The sequence below is a fragment of the Equus przewalskii genome, chromosome 13 (genome assembly GCF_037783145.1).
Source record: "Equus przewalskii isolate Varuska chromosome 13, EquPr2, whole genome shotgun sequence".
NCBI lineage: Eukaryota > Metazoa > Chordata > Mammalia > Perissodactyla > Equidae > Equus > Equus przewalskii.
This window is the reverse complement of record NC_091843.1, coordinates 84,340,733-84,365,218: the sequence shown is the minus strand read 5'-3', so window position 1 is coordinate 84,365,218 and position 24,486 is coordinate 84,340,733. Positions and strand designations below refer to the sequence as shown.

The following is a 24,486-nucleotide window of genomic DNA, read 5'->3' as shown; positions in this document are numbered from 1 at the left end:
GCTGGCAGAGAGGAGCAGCCAGGTGAGTGGCTGGATGGGAGGCAGAGCTCAGCCGTCTCCCTGAGCCTCCGCCCAGGACAACTCCTCCGCACGCCAGCAATCGGACTCCTCATCTCCCATGAGGCTGTGCGTCAGCATGCAGGAGGTGATCCATGCCTGCAGATTAACATCACTTCCATTTCCTGAGCAGCCTCTGTCCCAAGATGGTATCTTTTAATAGGAGGCCTTCCAAGAAACACATCCTGAATTTTTGATTGGATGAGCAACGTGACATGTTAAACCAATTGAAGGAGAGTTCAGTTTCCATCCTTGTAACTTGAGTAGATTTTTCCTGCCTCCCATATTTTATGTTGGCGTGAAAGGGTGATTTATTATTTCCCTATTGATGGTTTCCAACAAGACTCCCATGTCAAAGCCAAAAGAAAAGGGGCAGTACAATATTGAGTAATTTTCTCCTCAGGGACAAAACGAGGGTTTCCTATTTAACATGGAGCAAGGGAGGGCGTTGTGTGAGTGATCGTTCAGAGTTTTCCCAAAACTGAATGAATATTTGAAATCATCATTTTCTTCTTGCTTTGTGTTTTCTTTTACCATACGATGGCTCCTCTCATCAACGCTGGCCCTTGGGAATCACTGGCCCTCTTTGCTGGAGTGTACAGGTGGCATTTTCCCCTCCTAGGCTTCCTTGAACTCAGTGCATTCTTCCCAGGAGAATTTGTCAGGTGAAATAGTTGGCAAGTTAGTAACAGAAAAAGGATTCAAACAGCTTCAGAAACCACTTTTTTAATAGCTTGAAAGTTAGAACATTAAAAAACTGATACATTATTGGTACTAGTTTAATCATCCACATTGGGTCTTTGTTGCCCAGCAGGCTAAGCTTGATACTGTCCCCCACCGTCCCCCGCACAGCCCTACTACCCGGGGTTCCCTCTGGGATTCATCCAGGGCCCCAGGCAGATTCAGTGCTGCTGGGTCCTGGGGGCACCTGGCCCAAGACTCACCTCTCAGATGCCACCTCGTCGTGAAGTCCTTCCCTTCTCAACCAAAGGCCACAGCCGCACTTTGTGTATTCTCTAGGACCGTCACTACTGCCAGGCTCATATGACATTAATTTGGGTCCATGTCGCATGGCCTTGGTGGCAGAGAACAGGTCTTAACCATCTTGCCTCTCAGCAGCCTCTGGCGCAGTGCTGGGCGCCTACCACGTGAATAACACTGAACATGTAGAGGGGCTAAAGAGATGAGCCAAAGTTGGAGATTCTTCTCAGTCAAAAATATCTCTCTGACGGGTTGGCAAACCACAGCTTGTTGGCCAGTCCCGCCGCTTCCTGTTTTGCAAGCTCGTGAGCTAAGAATGCTTTCATAGTTTTAAATGGTTGAAAACAATCAAAACAAGCAGACTATTTCATGACCTGAAAAGGATATGAAATTCAAATTTCAGTGTTCATAAATAAAGTTTTATTGGAACCCAGCCACGCCCACTGGTTTCTGTATTGTCTGTCACTTCTTTCCTGCTCCCACCGCAGAGCTGGGTAGGCACAGTGGTGATCACGTGGCCCGCGAAGCCTATGATATTTCTGCCACTTTTCAGGAAAAGTTTGCTGACCCCAGCTCTGTAAGCTAAGGTCTTTCAAATGGAAATATTTGCTCTCACTGTCTTCCAAATCTGCAGTTGTGCTGGGGGCATAAATGGTGACTGTCTCACTGTTTTGATTTTTACTCCATTTACTGTTTTGAAATCTTCTGAGCAGCAGTCCTGTGTGTGATAAACCAGCAGTATTCAATTCCTGCCACCCTCGAGAACATTCGACAAAGGTGCATTCGGTACGTCAACTAAGCACGTATGGTGTGCAGGTGGGAGGGAGCTCTGCGGAGAGGCGGTGATGAGCAAGGTAAACACAGCCCCCACCCTTGTGTTGCTAATTCTAATGTGGGGAAAAAAGTAAACGACCCAGAACGCCAAGTAGGATGGTTTTGCTAGAGAAGTTAGAAGGTGCTCAGAGAACAGAGAGAGAGAATACCTTAGCTTGTGTAGGTGGCATCAGGGAAAGCTTCTCAGAGGAGGGGACATTTCCAGTGAGACCTGAGGGACAAGTAGGATCATATCAGTGAAGAGTAGGGGGACTTTTACGTGGAGAGATACAACTTCTATCTTACTTAAGCAGTTGTTATTTGAGGGCCTCTGTTACAAGTATCCAAACCTATCTCATCACGAATACATTCTTTGTACCAGAGGAGACGCATCCTCAAGCAGCTGGCTGCACCTGCTTCTCCTGTGGGACTGGGAGTCAGAGCCACTGGGTGCGCGGGTGCAGGGAGAAGCTCTGGGTTCCAGGACAGAGGACTCTGGGTTTCTGGTTGCTTATTTCTCTTTGGGGAACTTTTCCTGGTTGGCTCCTGAATGTCTTAAAAATGTAACAAAAACAAAAGGCCTCTTACATGCCGAGACCCCCACAGTTCCTCAGACGAGCTCTTCTCTGTGAGTTCACTGCGGGTTCTGGAAGGCGTCTCAGTCTTTGCGCTCCTTGACAAAACTCCCTTCTATTACCTTTGTCTTGGGAGGGGTCCCACCTAAAGGTGGCAATCCCACGGGAGCCTCTCTCCTTTGGTTTTCAGGGTGGAAGAATTGTTTCTAGGGCTTGGTGGATTTGTTCTGGAAAGAGGCTGAGAGGACTAGCTCTAGTTTCTTCTGACTTTTGTCACCTAAATTCCAGGGAACTCAGACATCCCAAATGATCCATAAAACCAGGACAATGCAACATCTAAGGGAAGTTAACATTAGCTCTGTGAAGAACTTTGGACCAGGAGTAAACACCAGATATTGTTTTTACTTTAAAAATCAATGACAGTGTGTGCTCAGAATGAAGATGCGTTTTTACTTCTGGTGATTCATTATTCATCCCAAATACTCATTTTGTCATGCAGAGGAGTCATGTAAATATGAAAAGCCAGCCCAATGAATTAGTCAGGATACTGATGAATATGTTTTCATTAACTGGACCAACTACTGATTCATGTAAATCAATGAAGAGAAGGAGTCCCTGTGGAATAACTGATTAGATGTGAACCTCTCCATAACATGATTAACCTCTCGCGTATGCCTCCAGGATGTGTTAAATTTGTAATTGTAAGTGAGAAAAGTGTGTAGTGAACACTTGTCATTTTTGGTTGTCCAGCATCCAAACATCCGTTCTATTTTGGCGAATGCAGCATAAGTGGAGACTAGGATCAGGCTTCCCGCTCTCGAAGCTGGAGAGAAGCGGATAAACCCTCTTTGGACTCCTTAGACCTGTGTGTGAACATTTGACCAGGGCTCAGCCAATCAGAGGCTCTTTCCCGAGACTTTGGATCCTCAGGGAGTAATAACACGGCCAGAGACAGTCAGAGATCATCCAGAGTGGCTGGATGGAACTGAGACTTCAGTGGACAGGTCGAGTGTCCAGGGCCGATGATGCCAGGGCCGGCACGCTACACTGACTGAACCTCTGGGGGGATCTTGACTGTGCCATGCACCCCTGAGTTCCTGTTTCCAAGGCGAATTCTCTAGTCTTCCTGAAATTCTTTGAGACACTGGTATCTTTCCAATAAATTTCTTTTCTGTAGGAGCTAGCGGGTGTTGGTTTTATTATTTGCAAAAACACTGGCTGTTTCATGCTCCATGTGAGAATAAGACACATGGTATTATTCTGTACTTGGTCCAATTCTAGACCAGGAAGAATCGACTTTAAAAACTATAGTTACTTTAAGGGTCCAACTGACAGGAAAGCGTATATTTTACAAAGTTGTGCTGTAACAGGTCTGTTCAGTGTACTTAATTGCTACCCAGCCTTTCAGTGGACAAAGCACTGTCAGGGACAAGCCACAGTTGCCAAGAGGCTGACGGAGAAGCAGTGGTATTTTAGAATTCAAAGAGACCTTTGAAATGATCTCATCCAAACCCTTCATTTTACACATAAGACAACTGAGGTTCAGGTTAGCTAAATGATTTACCCCAAACTGCATAGCCAATTAGTGGAAGAGCAGGGATTGTAATCAGACACCACTCCTGCAGAATTGTGTTATTTGGCAGGAAAGTCAGGCAGGGTGGGGGAGGAGTGGCAGAGACAGGTATCTAGTTTGCAGAACTGAGATCAAAAATTGTCTATTTGGTTCCAAGGCCAGGGCAGTCACAGAATCAGGTCAGGAGGTCAGAGCATCACCCCATGGAAAGGTGGCTAAGTGTTGACATGCTGCTGAAATGCACGGTTGGCTAAGAAGACCATAGTCTCAGAGCCAAACCTGAATTTCTCCTCTTGTCCCCGGCACGTGCAGACAAGGAGCTTTAGATTTAAACACTTTTTTTTAAACCCCGTAGGAACTTGTCACCTTTCTAAAACTCTCGTGAATCCAGCTATAATTTTTGGAGCTTTAGTCCCTTCTTTCTTTGGTCTGGATATTGACATGCCTAGTGGATTCGCATTGCAAGTGGACTTGTCACCAGGTGGTGACACTATCCAATCGTTAGGTAGAATGATTCCTTCCGCTTGAGGTGTTTGCCCATACAGCATGTTGGGCAGATATTAGTTATATGGGCACCCCCCAAAATAACTACTAAATCATTTGGAAGGATGGAATTTGACTCATTTAAGCTTGAAAGATAGATATTTAAAATAAAACTGCGTCCTCGGTCATCACTACCATGCAGCGTGCTCTCGTGTTACATGTTGACAGACGGGACGCGTGGAAAGCACTGACGTGCTTCAGGGTAACTCACCTCATCTGCACGCATTTGCCGTTTACAGTTGCTTTTGTTTATCATTTGATTTATGCCCAATATAGATCTTCTTAGTATTTTTAACGTATGATGCTGGATGAGCAAAGGATCTGCAGGGAAAACAAAACTGTCTCAAACGAGGCCGATAACCATGTAGAGAATAGGGTGTCCCAAGACAGAGAAGACTAGAGAATCCAGGCAGAACTGGGACAGACCTTAGTGGGAAAAGTCCAGTACATGTTACCAGGAAAAAGGAGCGTTCAAACAAGAACCATTCCTACAAGGCTGACGCTGTAGCTCCTACTTAACAAACACGTAGAAGGAAGAAAGAAGATGAAGATGTGATCAGCTGGTTAAGATATGATATTAAAAACATATATTTTTAAAACATTGAAAATATTTGGTGAGTGTTTTTACATAGTAGTGTGATGAAAATAACTAATTTTAGGTGTATTAAAGTAATGTTTAGGTGATGATAACTAATCATTGTATGATAGGATAGTTTGATGGTTTATGGATGTAAGTTGAGGTGTTCTATTTATTAAAGAATGGGGAGGTTAAGAAATAGGAAATTAACCAAGAATTAATATCACTTCCAGTTTTGCTTCCAACTCAAAGGAAATCATTTTAAGCATGAAATATTAAAATGGATTATGAGGGCTTCATTAAATGTAATATAGTCCATGTCTCTAAGTTTTGGAATGCGATCCTGGAAATATATCTCTGTGTCAAGGCTTCTGGGAAAAGAAAACCACCTTTTTTTGGTTTAGAACCCTTTCTTTTGGCCAAATTTTAAGTGTTCCTTGATCTTGATTAAGACTGATTATGCTTGTGACCAGGTAAGAGAGTTCACCCAGGATATTACCAAAGCCATAATCTGTGCAGACAGCTTTCAAAATCTTATGCAAGGTAAGGCAACGCCTGAATTGTGGTTTGAACAGAACAGGAAGATGTTTCCAATATCCTACTAGACTCTGGTTTACCATCCTGACCAGTATTCAGTAGGGAGTTAATCAGTGTGGATGGTGTCATTGTCGCCACTCGTCATTTCTTGGAAATGGACTAGATATTTTCTATCTTCTGATCCTTTGCTTGCTCATTTTGTCCTTTCCTGCCCCATTCTCTCCTCTCTGCTTTTCTAAACCTCATACTTCCTTGGAAAGCCAGCTCACCTCCTCCATGGAGTCTTTGCTGTCCATCCCAACCACTGTGGCCTGTCCCTGTTGTGAACTGCTGCAATACTGACACGGGAACAGTCATCTGGTCCTTAGTTTGTATGTAGACTATTCTTTATGTGCCTTGCTTTCTTAGCAAAATTCCAAGTTCTTTAAGGTCCAAGGTCATGCCTTTGATCTCTGGATTGCTGACAGTGCCACCTCCATACAGGCAATGAGCACTGGGGGACTGATCGACAGCCCCACTCAGCATGGTGGCTCATTTTAAACTCTACAGAGAGCAGAAACCAGCAAGCAGAGAAGAGGGCCACCTTCAGATTTCCAACTCCAGACTCAGCCTGAGATTCCTGAGATATCCCCATAGCCTCATAATAAACACCCCTAAGCTTAAGCTAACATGAGATGCTTCTGTTACTTGCTACAAAGACCCATGGACCAGACAAAATGAAATGTGATCCTGGAATGAAGTTGTAAAAGGAAACGTGTAACTTCTCAGATGATCTTTGACAACATCACCGACGGGAGCAGGAAGCAAGGAGTGCCACTGGAAGGGACAAAATGACTCAAAGCTTTTACTGAGAGTCTTCTGAGTTAGGGCACAATTCTAGGTGTGTGAGTAGAGCAGGTGCTTTCGGGGCCCCATGTCACATCCCTTTGGAGCACCTCTAATTTCAGCCAGGCTCCCATCACCTAACACTGACCCTGAGAACAGGGTCAGAATTCTTTAAAGACCTTTCCTGCTTTATTCTCTCATCTCTGCTTCCTAGGATCTCATCCCAAATAAACTATCTGTTCCTAGACCTTATCTAGGTTCTGCTCTGGGGGAAATTTGAAGTTAGACAGAGAGATATATACGATATGGTATTTGCCTGGAGGAGTCTTATACGTTTAGATGGAGTATTTGGACACACATCTTGGAAAACAATAAAATGGAAATAAAAGGCAAATTTCAATTAAGTGACACACAAATAGTATGGATTCTAGCCCATTATGGTTGATATAGATTTTATTAAATTTTAGTAATAATTCTTTTAGCTCTGATAGCTCTGACTAGGAAGATTTGGTTCTTCCAGAATTATTATTTCTTTTGATAATTTATTAATCTCATATCTCATGGAAGCACTCTGTTCTCAGCTAAGTATGAAGAGGTGGGATTGGGTACATTTTGTACCATATCCTTAGCGATCTGTAATTATAGCCTGTCATTCAAATGCTATTCTTTTCAACTTTACAGAGCTTAAACATCACTTAACATTTTACCTCTCCTAATGCTAAATGGAACTAAAACTTAGGGCTACACAAAACTGTCTTGGAACATGTCATGAAAGTAAACAAAATGAATTAAAGCTATTATTTTGTACTTGGGGCCCATTATTTTAAAGGAAAAAGAAAAGGAACTTCATTTTTAAATTGCAAAACTAATATAATAATATTAAGAAAAATTTCGAGTGAATGAAAACATCATCAATAGAAACATACTATCAAAACATTTTAATTTTGTAGATTTTTATGACTGTCTATATTATAGATTTTTTTTACACAATTGTGGCATTGGTAAAATGTTGTAATCAGTCCTTAATCAAGTGAATTTTGGAGCTTTAAGAAGCGTTTTGAGGACTTTGCTAGTCACGTGTAGTATTCTGGGATTATATGCCACTCACGGACGCGAGTTCTAGGGGAAGACGGTTTTCCTGGTTCCTTTTCTCTAGTCGCCCACTTCGTCTTCTAGACTCCTTTAGATCAGGGAATCTATAGAATTCCTTAAAACATCCAGCTTTTAAAACGTTGTTATTATCTCTTTTAGATTTGTTGAAGAGAAATGTGTGCACGTGGCCCTCCGTATCCGCTGCTCAGCATCCGTGGCTTCAACAAACCGCGGATGGAAAAGCCTACCATGGTTGTGCCTGTGCTGAACCTGCGTAGACTTTTTCTCTTGTCATTATTCCCTAAACAATATAGTATAACAACTATTCACACGGCGTTTGCATTGTATTCGTTATTATGAGGAATCTAGAGATGATTTAAAGCATACGGGAGTATGTGCTGCAGGCTATATGCAAATGCTACGCCATTTTATGTAAGAGGCTTAAGCGTCCTCGGATTTGGGTGTCCACAGGGGTCCTGGAACCAATCCTCTGTGGAGACCAAGGGATGACTGTGTTATAAAAGCAAGGCATTGTTGGGATTTGCATTTCAGAGTCTGGGCAAGACTCTTCTTTACTGCTAGATTTTGACTTCTACTTTCTTCTAAGCCCTCGGATAATAAGAATTATCTTCTGAGCCGGTGATGATGTGCCTTACTGTGGGTCTTTTCAGTTTATTTTGGCTGTGCTTTCAGTGGTAGGATCTGTTACTAGGAACAGTCCTGTTCTTCAATTCTAGGAGCTTTTCTTATTTCTTCGACAATTTATTTGTCTCCATTTTCTCTATTCTATTTTTATGGGTCTCTTATTTACAGCATGTTAATCCTCTTGGATGAGTTATATATATAATTTCTCCCCTATTATTCATCTCTTTGTCTTTTTGTTCTACTTTTGGTAAGATTTCCTCAAATTTATCCTGCAACTTCATAATTGATTTCTTCATTACTAACATCATATTTTAAATTTTTATTTATTTTTGACAACTGATATTTCTTAGTTGTCAGCAGAATCTAGGCAGCTCAGTAGTATAATAAAGGTGGTTTATTAAGCAGCCTATTGAATGGAGTGTGCTGCTCAGGATACTTGAGCATGGCCACTGTACATTGATCATTGATTTTTTTTGGTGAGAACTAGCATTGTATTTTTTAATTTCCACGAATTCAATCTTGGTATCTGAATATTCTTTTGCTATAGCATCATTCTCTCATTTCACAGATATATTATCTTTTTTACTCTCTCTAAGGCTATTAGTACAATCATTTTGAAATTTTCTTCTCTTCTTTTTATCATCTCTAAATTCATATTTTCCACATCACATTCTCATAATTTTAAATCTAGTGGAAGAGCGTCTTCAAAAATGTAAGCAAAAATCCCAGAGTTTAATCTCATTGGCTCTGATTGGGTTCTTGCTCATTCTTGAACCTGTCACTGTGTAGGGAGGTCACAGCTGTCCAGTTCGTTGGGAGTAGATCAATGTTCTTGCCCTAGAGCTAGACAGAGAGTCAGCTCCAGCAGAACTGAGAGTGGGAGAAAAGAGGGCCTTCAAAAAAACTAGGGAGCTGTTGCTAGGAAAAGAGCAAAGTGACATTGGACAGGCAAAAAATAACAAATATGCTTAATATAGCACCTGATACAGAAGTTTCCTCTGCAGCAAGCTGGCCTAGAGGCCGTCAAACCCATGTCTGAATTTCTGCAGAGACCAGGTACTCACAATTTTAAGGCAACCCAGTCTGTCCCCAGACAAAACTCCTCTTTAGGAAAGTCTTACATTATGCCAAAGCCTAGCTTCCTTTAGCTGTCCTTTGCCCTAATTCTGCCCTTGGGTGTGCGCTTGAATTACGGGAAGGCAGCTCTCACGTTCCCAGGTCTTTCTTTTCACACTCAAATCACCCGTTGCTGTAGGCGTTCCTAATCCGACAGCATTTTGAATCCTTTCTCCATCTTAGACTCTCTCTCTTTTCCTCTAGGTTTATGCATTTTGGTATAGCATGAGCAGCCTAGATTGTAGGGTGCCATCATATAGTGCTTTCAAGTTGATTCAAATTAGTTTCTGAATGTCATCTAAGAATATGTAAAGTTCGTTTAATCACTCAATATGTATTGAACTTCTAATACAATAATTCTTCAACCTTTGTTGCACATTAGAATCACTAGGGAAACTTACAAGTTCTGACGCCAGGCCATGCCTGGGCTTTCTGGGCTGGGGGGATGGAAACTCAGGTGCTAGTAGATTTTCAAGCTCTGCAGGTGAGTCTAATGTGCAGCCAGAGCAAAGAACCACTGCTCTACTATGTGACAAACCTCCTTAAAAATATGATCTCGATGGTTATAGGTTTCCTTAAGGTATGTTTTTCAGAAAATGAATTTGGGGGGTGTCTCCATGGTTTGCCTCTGGCTAATGTCAACAAAAATAATCCATAACCAATCTATAAGTGAAAATTTGGGAGAGTTTATTCTGAGCTGAAATCTGAGGACCATGGCCTGGGGCCTTTCTTTCCGAAGGAAGAAATGGCACCAAGGAAGTGAGGTATACAGAGTGGTTACATACCCCCATACAGGACCTTTCACATATGATTGAAATGTCCCTCCCACAATAGTCACAAGATTGCCCTGTCGGCACAGCGCTTGATGGACACAGCAGGTAGTGGGTCTGCTTACTTGGTGGGCGTAGCAGGAGGCAAGTCTATTGTCTCAGAGCTGGGTGGTCACAGGTGAGCTCAGCAATCAGTTTCTAGCCTAAGGAAAGATGCTTAATCCTTAAGGAGATGCCAACGTTGGGAGGGGGAGGGAAGTTGCACCTTTATCTCAAGGGCCTTTTGCTCTTGCCATAGGGAATCTCTAAAGCAGATATACAATGCATGCTCAACGGCCTCGGTCAGGCCCTTTTGAAAAGACAAGGTCGGGCCGAATTAGGTTTACACAAAATGGCTTCCTCATATTCTCCAATATATCCTATTGCTTGCCATTTTTATTTGTCACTAACCTAGTTCACTTTCCTATAGGATTATCCATCAAGTCACATCAGAGACAGCAGCCTGGGGCAAAACAGCTCTCTGGCCATGTGTAATTACTGAGGTTTCTGAAAAAAGTGGCTATATTAATACTAGGTAAAACTTTGCTTTTATGTAATTTTCTCAGTTTGGTTGATAACTCCTGGAGGACAGTGTCTGAGTTTGTTTAACTGACCTCAGGCAGCATCAAGAGGAGCATTATGTTCTGCCGGGAACTTAAGAAGAGCTTTTGAAATTATTTTCAACCAAAAAAATGTAGTCTTGTCTTTTATGACTACGAATTAGAGGCCATCTGTGAAGCTGCTACGTTTTACAGAAAAGCGTTCATTTAGACTGACATTTATCTCATAATGTGGCAGTAGAAAAATTCTGAAACATTTGCAGAACAAAGGTTAAGGCCAAACTTTCTCAGTGCAATGTTTATAGAACATAAATCTGCACAAAAAAGGGGTAGGTTTATTATTTATGTTCAACTACAGTGCCTATTGTGTATTTTAAAATCTCATATTAAATAAAGTAGATTCACTGAGGAAAAAAGGGAATGGAGGGAGTTGAGAACAAGGGAGGGAGAAAGTCCAGTGAATCTGCATAAGAGCCTTCTTTGAACTGTCTCCTGACACTTCCTGACTTCAGATTATTTTCCCCAATTTTAGTTTTGAATATGTTCAAACATGTAGAAAAGTTGAAAGAATAGTGTAATGACATCTCCATATGCTTATGTATTCTGAAGGCCTGAGAACCAGGAGAGAACCATGGTTTGGTTCTTGTTCAAAGGCTGACATGCTTGAGATCCAGGAGGAACTGATGCTTCAGTTGGAGTCTGAAGGCAGAAAAAGATTTGCTGTCCTAGTTCAAAGGCAGTCAGGCAGGAAGAATTTTCTCTCACTTGGGGAAAGGTCAGCCTTTTGTTCTATTCAGGCCTTCAACTGATTGGATGAGGCTCATCCTCGTCAGGGAGGGCAATCTGCTTTGCTCAGTCTACCTATTTAAATGTTAATCTCATTGAAAAGAAACCCTCACAGAAACATCCAGAATAATGTTTAACCAAATATCTGAGCACTCTGTGGCCCAGTTAAGTTGACACATAAAATTAACCATCATACCTTGTGTTAGTTTTCTATTGCTGCACAAAAATATTATCACAAACTTAGCAGCTTGAAACCACACATATTTATAATCTCACAGTTTAGGTGAGTCAGGATCCTGAGGATGGCTTAGCTGGGTCCTATTCTTAGGGTCTCACAAAGCTGTACAAGGTGTTGGCCAGGGCTGCGATCTCATTTGAGGCTCGACTGGGAAAGGATCCACTTCTAAACTCACTTAGTGTTGCCAGAATTCAGTCCTTTGGGGGCTTCAGGTCCTTGCTGGCTGTCAGCTGGAAGCCATCCTTACCTCCTGGAGGCCACTATAGTTACTTGCCATGTTGGGTTCCCCAACGTTGTCACTTGCTTCCTCAAAGCTAGCAAGTGAGACAGAGACTCCAATAAGACAGAAGCTACAGTCTTATGTAGCTTAATCACATAATGTTGTACATATTGTCACCTTTGCCATATTTTATTGTCTAAAAGTAAGTCAGTCCTGCTCACACTGAGGGATAGGGTGTCGCATAAGAGCATGAGCACTAGGAGGTGGGGATCATGGGAGCCGCTGTAAGCTTATACACCACAATTCTTTACTTAGATTCAAGAATTGTTAACATTTTGCCACATCTACTTTCTCTCTCTGCATACATACATACAAACACACATGCACACATTTTCGTTGAACTATTTAGAAGTACTTGTTGTGATTAACATTTCCCTCTAAATACACAAACATTCGTCTCCTAAGAATAGGACATTGCTATGAAACGGCAATACTGTTATCAAGCTATTTTCAAGAAAAATAACAATTCCATTCGATCATTTAATATTCAGATCATGTTCAAATTTCCACCTGTAAAAACATGCCTTTTATAACTTTTTTAAAACCAAGATTCAATCAAGTTTCATGCATTCAATTTGGTTATGCCATTTTAGTCTCTTAGTCTAGCTCAGTTATGTCACTAAATTAAAAAAATTTTCAAATTATATTGTACATACAGAAAAGTACAAAAATCATTGGAGGCTGCAGCCAGCATTATAAGCAAGAAAAAGAAATAATAGGTCTAAAAATTTGAAAGGAAGAAAGAAAACTGTCTCTCTATTTACAAATGGCACAGTTGAAAACAAAGAAAACCCAAAAGAATTTATGAACTATTAGAATAAACAAATTCAGCAAGGTCTCTTGATATAAGGTCATTATGCAAAGATCATTTCTGTATACTAGCAACAAAAAATGAAAATGAAAGGTAAAAAATATCAATTATAATATCATCAAAAGGTACCACATTCCCACAAACAACCCTAACAAGAGATTGTAAGACCTCTTCTCTCCACTGAAAATCATAAAATGTGGATGAGAGAAATTAAAGAAGACTTAAATAAATGGAAAGATATTAACTCTCAAAAATTAATCTTTAGATTCATAATAATTCTAATCAAAATCCCAGCAGGTATTTTTGTGGAAATTGACAAGGTGATTCTAAAATTTATGTGGAACTGCAAAGCATCTAGAAGAGGCAAGGCAATGTAGAAGAAGAAAAACAAATTTGGAGGATTTATACTATAAGATTTCAAGACATCATAAAGCTAGAATAATCAAGATAGTGTGGTATTAGCTCAAGAAAAGACAAATAGATCAATGGAATAAAACAGAGTCCAGAAATTTAGGCAAACATATGTTGTCACTTGATATATGATGGAAGTGCCACTGCAATCCAATGGGGGAAAGGATAGCCTCTTCAACAGATGGCCTTGGAGCAGGGACCCCCATCTCACACCATATGCAAAAATTATTGTTTCACTTCACACCTCTAGGGTTATGATCCACCTTAAATTAAAATTTCTAAAGGAGAACAGAGGAGGGCCGGCCCCGCGATGTAGTGGTTCAGTTCCATGCTCCGCTGCGGCGGCCCAGGGTTCTCGGGTTCAGATCCCTGGCGCAAACCTGCACCATTCTTCAGCCTTGCTATGGCGGCAACCCACATACAAAGTAGAGGAAGGTTGGCACAGATGTTAGCTCACGGCCAATCTTCTTGAACAACAACAACAACAATAAGACAGAGGAAAAATTCTTCCTGACCTTAGGGAGGCAAATATTTCAGAGTAAACGAAAAGCATTAACCGTAAAAGAAAGGAAAAAAGTGATAAATTGGACTTCATTAAAATAAAGAATGTCTGTTCATTAGAAGACACAATTAAGAAAGTAAAAAGAAAACCACAGAATGAGAAGATAGTTTCAGTGCTTATGTTTGACAGAGTTCTCAGATATCCAGAACTACTACAAATCACTAAAAAAAAAAACCAAAAAACAACTCAAGCATCAAAAATATGAGCAAAAGAATTACCGAGTACTTTACAAAAAAAGATATTCAAATGACTAATGAAAATATGAAAAGGTGTTCAACATCATTAGTCATAAGAGAAATACAAATTAAAATCACAATGAAACACCATTACATACTCATTAAAATGGCTAAAATTAAAAAGAACAAATCCAAGAGTTGATGAAGTTATGGAAATATCAGAACTCTCAAATACCTCTGCTAAGAGTCAAGTGGGTACAACCACTTGGAAAATCGTCTGGCCGTATCTACTACAGCTAAACATATGCCTGCCCAGTGACTCAGCAAGTTCATGCTTAGGTTTATAACCAGAGAGAAATGAGAGCCTGTGTCCACCAAGGACATGCACAGGAATTGTTCATAATTCAAAACTGGAAACAACCCAAATGTCCACCCACAGGAGAACAGATAAACATAATGTGCTATATTCGTATAATGGACTATAACAATTTTTTAAGAAAATTATTGATACCTGCAACAATAAGGATGAATCTCACAGGCATTATGCTGAGCAGAAAAGGTCAGACACCAAAATAGACACAGAAGTTGGATAAAGTTCAGCACAGGAAAACCTAATCACATGTAATACAAGTCAGAATAGTGGTTATATGTGCGGTGGGGTTGGGGGGTGTTAGAAACTGGGAAGAGGTATCATGGAACTTTCTGGGGTGCTGGAAATGTTTTATATCTTGCTCTGGGTTTTGGTTACAAGGTGCATATAAATATGAAAATCCATCAAACTGTATACATTGATTATTACACTTTATGCACTTCACTGTGTGCGTTACAGCACAATAAAGAAAAGTTTTTAAAGAAAGAAAAGAAATATGCACAAATCCTAAGTTTGTAATTCTGAATTTTCCCAATTTGAACAGCCCCTGCTCTCTTCTCCTCACTATCCCCCAAGGGTGACCATGACCCTGACTTACACCAGGATAGTTTGCCTGCTTATGAACTTTATGTGAATTGAACTGGAGAATGTGAATTCTCTCTTCTGTTTCTCTTACTAATATCATTTGTGAAATTTATCTGTTCTGCTGAGTGTAGTTGAAGTCCATTCGTTCTTGCTGTATAGCATTTATTGTGTGACTGTACCAAAACTTATTTATCACGGCCACTGCTGATGGGCATTTGGGTCATTTCTAGTTTATGGCATTGACATTTTTTAGAGTCCAGTCTAGTTTCTTTAAAAATGTCCAATATTCTGGTTTTATGATGGTGCAATTTGACTTGTTCCTTTATCCCCTGTATTTCCAACAGACTGGAATTTGGGTCTAGAGACTTGATTCAATTCACATTAAATTTTTGGCAAAAAGACTACATAGGTACTTCATAGTTCTTCATAGTGTACTTCATCTTGCCAAATTTTCCTCCATAGGGGTTGTACCAGAGTATGCTGTCAAGCTTTTCAGTTTTACGGTGCAGTTTTAATTGGTATTTCTCTTATGTATTAGAGATATTGAACAGCTTTTTATATGTTTAAAGGCCATTTTTATCTTTTCTGTCACCTTTCTGTTGATATCTTTTGCCCAATTTTCTATCAGCTTTTTGCTCTTTTTCATCTCTATTCTTTTCATGTCTATTCTAAAGAAACTTTTAAAAAAATGTACTTGCTTGCCCAAATGTCAAATCCCTGTGTTTTCTCTTAATATTCTCTATAAATTATTCTGGATTTATCAAAGGAGAAATGATGACTTTCCCTGGATCCCTTTCTGCTGAAAAACTGGAATATATGAAATGCCCACTTTCATCCCCCGATAAACTTTGACAAAAACTATATACACTTTCCTGTAAACATGGATCAGCTTGTTCTTTATAGATCTATGGTCTGGGCTATCTCTCAGTGCTGCCCATTCTGGAACCCACATTGCATGAGCACGCACTCCCTCTCCTCAGAAAGCCTTGCTCCGTCTCCCTGTACTCACAGCGATTTAAGCTCCTCTGTGAACCATCTCCCCTTCCGCATGGGACTGCCTTTCCCCTCCCCCACCCAGTGAGCTGGGCCACCCTCCTGACTCCTTTCTCCTTCTTGCCTCCTCTCCAAGACCACCCCTTCACCTCTGCTCTGGAGCCATCAGGGGCATTCTCCATCTTCATCCCTTGCCCTCTCTTGCTTCTGTCTATCTTCAATCTCTGCTTCATTAATCTCCTTAGTTTCAGCTAACATAGAGGTACACGACTTCCTCATCTTAAATCTTTCTCTAGAACAAATGTTTCCCAGTGCAGTTTCTTGTGTCCACAACGGGGATAGCCAAGTGTATTACCAGGCAGGGCAGTGAGAGTTCTGGACTGGGCCAGAGCCTCATGGAGCACAAAAAAGACAGCCCCTTACTGAGCTGTGAGAGAGCATCTCCCCCTATGGCCACACACACACACACACACACACGCACACACACTGGTCTTTGTCAGGGAATAACGATTTCTTCCGTCTCTGTCCAGAGCATACTCCTAAGTGGCAGGGTGGGAGTGAGCAGCTGGTCTTACGGAAGGCGGGCTTTTCTTCCCGTGGCAGCGAGTCTCCCTTCACTGTCCCCGCTCCTGCAGCAGGTGTCCGCCCGTGGCCCCCCACGGGGCTTCTACCCCCACGCTGCACCTTCTCTTGACCCACAGTCTCAAACGCTCCCACGGTTTGACGCCTCCACATCCAGACCTGCATCCCAGCCTCCTGTGTTGAGCAGCAGGCCTGTAAACCCGGTTGCAGAGTCACTCAACATCTCTGCACGTTCCAGAGGCACTTTCAACCCCACCTGTCCACATGGCAGTTGGCCCCCTGCCTGCTTCCTTCCTGACCGGCCTCTCTGGGGTTCAGCACCTCTCTCCCCGCTCGTCTCTCAGGCCAGTAACCTGAGAGTCATCTTCTCATCCTTTCTCTCCCCCACTTCCAAAACAATCACCAAAGTCTGTGAATTCTACCTTCCAGAACTCTCTGGAGAAGCTCACCTCCTCTCCCACCCACTGTTGTCTCATCAGTTCAAGTCCCCATAATCTCTCCTTGAGACTCTTAGAGCTGTCTCTTTGCCGCCTCTCTGCCTCTGTTCCTGCCCCTCTCCAATCTGGCCTTGCTCTGTCCCCCAGGATGCTCATTGTAAAAGTAAACCTGAGATAATTCAGATTAATTACTGAGATTAATCCACTACTCTAAATTCTTTCATGACTCCCCATAGGGCATGGGATAAAATTTAAAATACTTAGCAAGGCATTCAAGGTTCAATTTGGCCTCTACCACTTTTCTAGCTTCATTTTTTGCCACACTTCTTAAACTTCATGTTCCAGCAATCCTCGAGCATTTCTATTTCTTGGAAGTCTCCATAATCTCTACAACTTCTATGCTTTGCATGTTATTTTCTTTGCTTGGAATGTCCATAGCCCTTTCTCACTCCCCTTTCCCCCCACCTCCTCTGCTGCTTGAACACCTGACAGACTCCTCCTCATCCTTTAAATCTCAAATCAGGTGTCACCTCCTCTGGGAAGCTTCCTTTGACTTCCTCAGCCAAGCTGAAGTTTCCCTTTTCATATCTCATTCTCTACCTGCTAACTCGTGCTTTTGCCTCATCACTATTTGCTTGTGTGTCTGTTTCTCAAATAGACCATGAGCTCCTTGAGATCAGAAACCATGTATTATTTATCTTTGCATCTAGTTTTTTTTTTGCATTTACCTAGTGCCTATATGACTCACAGTAGGTGTTCAAGAAATCCTTGATGAATGAAAGAATGAATGTGGGTAGGCCTAGTGGTGTAGTGGTTGGGTTTGTCCACTCCACCTGGGAGGCCTGGGGTTCGCAGGTTTGGATCCCAGGCACAGACCTGGCACCACTTGTCAAGCCACACTGCGGCAGCCTCCCACATAAAATAGAGGAAGCTTGGCTGGGCCAATCTTCCTCACAAAGAAAGAAAGAGAGAAAGAAAGAAAGATGGAAGCTTAACGTTGGGTCTGCAGTGGGGCTGCAGGTGGGAGGGTGGGTCTGAGTTTTCATAGATAAGATCTTGTTCGATCTGGACTGTCAACTCCAAGGGCGGATATGCATCAGTTTTGTTCACCCCTGTATCCCCATTGCTGAGCACAGTGCCTGGGAACAGAGGCTCATAAATGCTTCTTGAGTGCATGAGTGATAGCTCTGTGGGCGGGGGTGGGGTGCTACCATCGTAATATAGTTGAAGACACCGGGTCTGGGGGAGGTTAAGGGGCCTGGCCGAGTGTTCTGGACATGCCGAGCCTGCGAACGCCACTGTAGAGAGGGAAGTAGGCTGCTCAAGGCTTCTCTGGACCAGAGAGTTGATGGACCAGGGGAAGGCCCTTGTCCCACAAACAGCCAGTCCTTACTGGGCTGTTACAAAGCCTGACTTTAAAAGACGAGCTGGCACAATCGTATTATCACTCGAGAATCTGAATTAAGAAAGAGAAAATGACTTAGTGGTGGGATCCTAACCAAAAGCCTTTGGGGGAGGTAGGCTGGAGTGACAACGGGGCACACAGAGGACGTGAGACCCAGCAGGAAAGAGACGCACGTGACAGCCAGCCATGCGCCCTTCACATTCCGATGGCCTTCGCATTCCCCTTTCAGTTGTGTGGGCGTCTTCAGGTCAACACCCTGTCACACCCAATCACAGGGGGCGACTGTAGTGAGGGCTCGTTCCTCGCAAGTGAGGATTTTAATGAACATTTCCAGGTGGACCCAGGATTGAAACCCAGCCTTCTCTCTCTGCGCCCCGGGCTCTTTGCATTATTTCAGGGCTAGCGACATCGTCTTTGCGCAGATTTTAGCAGAGGGCCATGCAAAAACGGTCCATAGTAAATGTATTTTAATGACAATGAACAAAGCTGTAATCGTGAATATGAGTGGGAAGAAACAGCCAGCGAGGCGAACCAAATCCCCTCTCAATTTAAGCTGGACCAGTAGGAGGGTCCCAAGAAACCGAAAATAGGCTCCGAGCGAACGGAGGGCTGCTGTGCGCCAGGCGCCCGCCTGCTCGGCTCGCCTCCCACCCACACCCTGGGGAGGGCGGCCGCCCCCCACAGCCTCCGCCTGCGCCCCGGAGCGCCCGGGCACGTGGGCTCCGGCCCTGCGAGGCTCAAGGCTGCAGAGCGCAAGGAATGCCAAGAACACGGTTTCTATCCACGTGTGGCCTTTTCACACACAAGCCCTGGAATGAATATGTTCCAGGGACAAACCGTTCTGTCCCACGAGCCGTTTCTGCTGGTCTCCAGCGAGACAATTACCCGGTTCCACTTAGAGCGAGTCAAGGACGTATCTGAGGGCTGGCTCGTGTTGAAGCCTGACTGTTTTCCTGCCCTCTTCTCCAGCTGTAGAATTTGCGTTGAAAAGTTAGAATACAGAACGCTGCAGCCCCCCAGGGCGCCCCTGCAGCCGCCGTGCGGGCCACCGGCTCCACCGCCCCCCGAGGGCGCTCGGCGCTGCTTTGCGGGCGGTGACGAGCAGGTTCCCGACCCCGGCGGGCGGCGACAGTGGCGGCCCAGAGGGGTTCGCTCACCCCCTCGTTTCTCTGAAAAGATGCCTCTGCTTGAAACCGAATGAATAGAGCTTATCTTATAATCAACATTTCCCAGAAATCACTCTCAAGCCACAGGCTATGAAAAGAAACAGATTTTGACAAACTGCGTTCAGTGTACATTATTGTGAAAAGTTTGCAGAGCCGAAGGCCAGCCCTTTGAGTGTTTCCAGATTTGCTTTTCCAAAGGAATGCTTTTTGAAGCTGCAAATACCTGGAGTCACGGAGAAAATGTACAAATGAGGCACCCTGTTGGAGCTGGATTTTCAGGGGCATAGGGGAGTCAATCTTAAAAGTTGGACTTCCCTTTTCATTTTTAATCTAAGCTTGAAAAATCACTGAACTATGGAGAAGGAGGTGACAATTCAGATCCAATCGTAATTCAAAAACCTCCAGTGTGGTTGACATTCTGTTTAGACCGAACTACAAACCCTTTAAGAAAAACTATCCCAATAGACCAACAAATGTGACATTAGTGCTTAAGAGAGTGTTGTGTTTTTTCCCAAAAAGCTTTCTAATGTGAAAAGGAAATTAACTCCAAAACGGCATGTAGCATAATCACATTTTTTCTTACTCTGAGTACTGCATAGTTTTCTGTTAACTTGGCCAGGCTATAGTACTTGGTGATATAATTAAACATGAATCTGGGTGTTGCTATGAAGGTATTTTGCAGTTGCAGTTAACACTCAGAATCAATTGACCTTAAGTAAAGGAGATGACCTTCAACAACGTGGGTGGGCCTAAGCTAATCAGTTGAAGGCCTTAAGAGCAGCGAACAGGTTTTCTGGAGAAGAAATTCTATCTCAAGATTTCAACATCAACTCCTGGTTGAATTTCTAGCCTGTTGACCTGCTCTATAGATTTCAGACTTGCTAGCCTTCATAATCGCATAAGTCAATTCCTTAAAATAAGTCTCTTAATACATATATATCTTATTGGTTCTGTGTCTGTGGAAAACGCTGACTGATATGATCACATTTATGTCCCTGACTAATAGCTAAAGTTTTTAAGATGGAAACTCAGACCTGTTCGGTCTACTTGAGCCTGCTTTCTGCCCCGCTGTGAGTTTGTACTAAGTGGACTGACAACATTCTTAGTCTCATCCCAAGGGCCACAAGTGCTGTAGAGGTGGGAGAAAGATGTTGAGGTTGTCAGGCTGCCTGGGGAGGTCGGCAGGAGAGCTCTGGGTCGGGAGAGGACCAGCGAGGAGCAATTACCGACTGAGGGCCCACTGGGTTCAGACCTCCTTCCCACTCGCAATCTGGACCAAAGACCTTCCAGGAGTAAGTTTTGGTGACAGAATGTGGGAAAGTATACGCTACTAATGGGCTATTGGGGAAGGGCAGGCTTCCTAGTCCAGATGGAAAAGCCAAACAAGAATATATATGCCCCGACAGACGGGGACTTTTTACCAAATATAAAGACTTGGGCAATGAGAATACAGGTAATATAGAACTAACACCCAAGCCCAATGTGTAGTGTTAAAAAAAAAAAGCTCTATATGATAAAATTATTTCCACGTGCAAAGAAAGTTATTACTCCTTCCATTCTTTACAAGAGAAAATCCAACATCTAGTCTCTGTCCATGAATGAGTCACTTTCCTAAAATATGGAGTTCTTTTCCAAGAAGACCTGAACTCTGCTTATATTTCTCACAACCATCCAAGAACAGCTAGCATTAACTCCTTTTAGTCTTCTGATTTAAACATCTCAGGGACCCTCACTAGAAGCAGGATGCATTTCCAGTTCATCCACCCAAATCTCTTAATCCCAGAATAAAGATTCGAAACAACAGAAAAACGGGGGGAAGCAGAAGCCAAGTTGTAAGCCAGGCATCTGTCTCTTTCCCTTTGCGGGTGTGGCAGAGCCTCATTCACCAAACCTCTCTCCTCTTGCTCCTGGTCTGTAGCCAGACTGTGTTTCCCAGCCTCTGTGCAGTTGGGTGTGGTTACGTGACAAAGTTTTGGCTGGTGCAATGCGGGGGAAAGTGGTGTGTCCTCTTCCCAGCCGGCCCTACCCCCCAGATCTCCCACATGTGCTCTTCCATGTCCTTTCCTTTTTGACAACAACCTTGGAAATTCCTGGTTGAAGATAGAAGCCACAAGCCTGGATCCCTGAATCACCACCTGGAGAGCTGCCTGCTGATCAGAAACACCTGTGTTGGACTTCATTCGCGCAAGAAATGAACTTCCATTGTGTTCAGTCATTGAGATTTGGGGTTTATCTGCCAAGGCAGCTAGTGGATCTCTACTCAGCACAGTGGGCGAACAGCACTGCATTCCACTTTCATTGTACTGCTGGGAAAGTGCACATCAAGTTTGTTTTAATCTGTATATTGGAAATGTAATTTATAGCAATGTGGCTAATATAACAAAATGCCAAATCAACCCCCAGTGTGGATGCCACACAGAATTTATTACAATGAGATTGAATGTATGGTAGAAATTAAACATGACACTTCAGTTCTAGATTCCAGGATTCCCCCACCGCCGCCCCACAAGCATGGTGTTGGTATGTTATGAGCTTACACATGTCACATGGTCTGAAGATTTCTTATCAGCTGTAGAGAGTGGAGTCACTGGTAACCCAGGAGGAGAGTGGATGCAGGGGGCTGGGGACCATGGGAAGCTGGTTTTTCCTTCTAGGTCCTTCGCCTACCTGGATTTTCACTTAGGACATGGAGCCACCAGAGACGCAGTGAGTGAGAGATAAGTTAGCATGGTTTTCTATTCAGTTCTCATTGAATGAAATCAACTAAAGAAAACTTCATTAAAGGACCGAAATATTGATCGTCTCCAGCTAATGATTTTTTTTTAAATAGTTCATTTGTAAATCGGATATTAAACGTGAAGCTTGTTTTCCTAAAGAATATTATACAGGTTATGAGGTTCCACTGATGATGTGCAAAATTCTATTTAACTCATTTTGTTTATCTATCTACTATCTAGCTATCTGTCTATCTATCAATCAATCATCTCGGTGTTGGGAAGGGCAGTCTCAAATGTGCTTTTCAACCCAAACAGCTGTATGGCACATATTTTAACCCCCTTTTGGGCACACAAGAATGAGCCTTGGGCCTGGAACACTTCCTTACCAAGAGGTAAAGAGCCCACACAGCCTGGGCTGGGCTTATCACCTAGTGTGGGAATATCTTTTCTTGTTTCAAGCTCATGGTGTGCTCTTTTGTTCTGCTTCAGCATGGGCATCAATGACCTCAGGCGCGCCCCCTACCTTCAGTATTTCAGCTCCACCGGGGAGGGGTCGGGGTCCTTCTACTGCAGCATAAGAGGGGTGCATGTAGGCCAATTGCCCTGCATCGGCTAGCCATGTGGGACCACGCACCCTATTGGAGCTGCTCTTGCTCTGTCTCTTCTCTATGTGAGTAGAAGTGTCCCATCCAGGGCTTGACTGTGTTGTGTTTTCCTTGGGGACTCTGATACCAAGATGCAGTGGGTAGAGTGTTTGTATTTCTATTCATTGTGACGATCTTTGCTATCGTCCATGTAGTTGGAGTCCTCCCAGGCATTGGCAACTGGGGCACTATGCTCTGCCTGCCTATCTATCTATCTATTTATCTATCTATCTATCTATCTATCTATCATCAACAGTTTTGAGATGCTAGAGATCTTGAGGGGAGATAAAGGTGAGTAAGATATAGTTCCTACCTTGAAACAGCTGGCAGTCTGGCAGAGTTGATGTAGCAAAAACTGTTAATTGCATTCCCATATGCATCCTCCTTTCTCCCTTGCCAAGAGACCTCTGATGTTGGGGTGGAGGGAAGGGAGGCATATGCCAGCCCCAGATGACAGATCAAGATTAGTTGTAAGCCAGTGATCCTCAATTCTGATGTGCATTAATTAGAGTTAAACTCGAGTGCTAGGAGGATTCGGGACAAGTTTTGCTTTCCCGATAAAAGGGAAACCTGTGCCTGACACTCCTCTCTTTCTCTCTTCCTCCTGCTGTGAACATGGACTTGGTTTCTGACTCAGTAGTAGTCATCTTGCAACCTCGAAGTTTGAAAAACCGAGAGACTCACAGAGTCAGCAAATCCCAATTTGTTCAAGCCATTGTCAGTAGGATTTTCTGATACTTGCAGCTAAAGACATCCCTAAGTGATAAAGGACAGGAGGTGAGAAAACAGCTGGGAGGCCAACCACATTTAAGGGCTCTAGTAGAGACGGGTGGTGCCGGGTGATTGGAGGAAGGAGAGAAGGAAGGCTTCGTGAAACAGGTAACATTTTGGGTGTGTGCACGGCTCTGAGGAACAGGTAGGGTCCAGACTGGAGGATACAGGGAGGAGGACTTATAGGCAGAGAGAATGGCATAAGGAAGGGCGTGCGTGTGGCAAGCTTGGGTCTATTTGGGGATCTGTGAGGAGCGGAGGGTGGCTTGTGTATACAACACGCAGGAGTGGAAGTGGTAGATACTGAGTCTGGAGAGGTTCATCAATGCCGTCTGTAGAGGACCTTAAATGCCCAGGTGGAGTTTGGCCTTAGCTGGGTGAGCACTGAGGTGAGACAGTAACATAATCAGAGTGCAGTGGGAAAAGTTTGTCTTGGGGGTCATGTTTATGGTAGAAAGTTGGGGAGGGAGATCAGAGACTGAAACACCACCAGTTTCAAGCGAGAGAAAATAAATAAAGACCTGAGCCAGATGTGGTTATGAAAAAGAGAGCAGACTGAGAGATGCCACAAAGGTGGCACCTGATGGAGATGGGGCTTGATAACACCTACCCTGCCTTGGCAAGGTCTTGTCCTGGGTCTTGTAATTAGGGAATGAAGTTTCTTCGTGGCTTTTCCTCTGCCTGGAGAGTATATCTGTCTTCCTCTTGACCCTCAGCCACCACCTCTCTAGATCCTTCAACACTGGGCTCAAATCCCACTTTGCAAGAGCCCACATATCCATCAAAGAGGGACTGGATAAGGAAACTGTGGTACAGCCGTACAACGGAATACTAATCAGTTATGACAAG

The 24,486-nt window shown here is 43.2% G+C and overlaps 1 long non-coding RNA gene across 1 annotated transcript; it reads right to left on the bottom strand.

Moving 5' to 3' along the window:
- Nucleotides 1–770: 770 nt before the first annotated feature.
- LOC139075353 (uncharacterized) lies at nucleotides 771–14,545 on the bottom strand. Its single transcript, XR_011525698.1, has 4 exons — nucleotides 14,479–14,545; nucleotides 4,754–4,863; nucleotides 2,022–2,083; nucleotides 771–1,412 (listed from the first exon to the last, which is right to left on the bottom strand). It is a non-coding gene; the product is annotated as an uncharacterized lncRNA (long non-coding RNA).
- Between the last annotated feature and the right edge of the window lie 9,941 nt (nucleotides 14,546–24,486).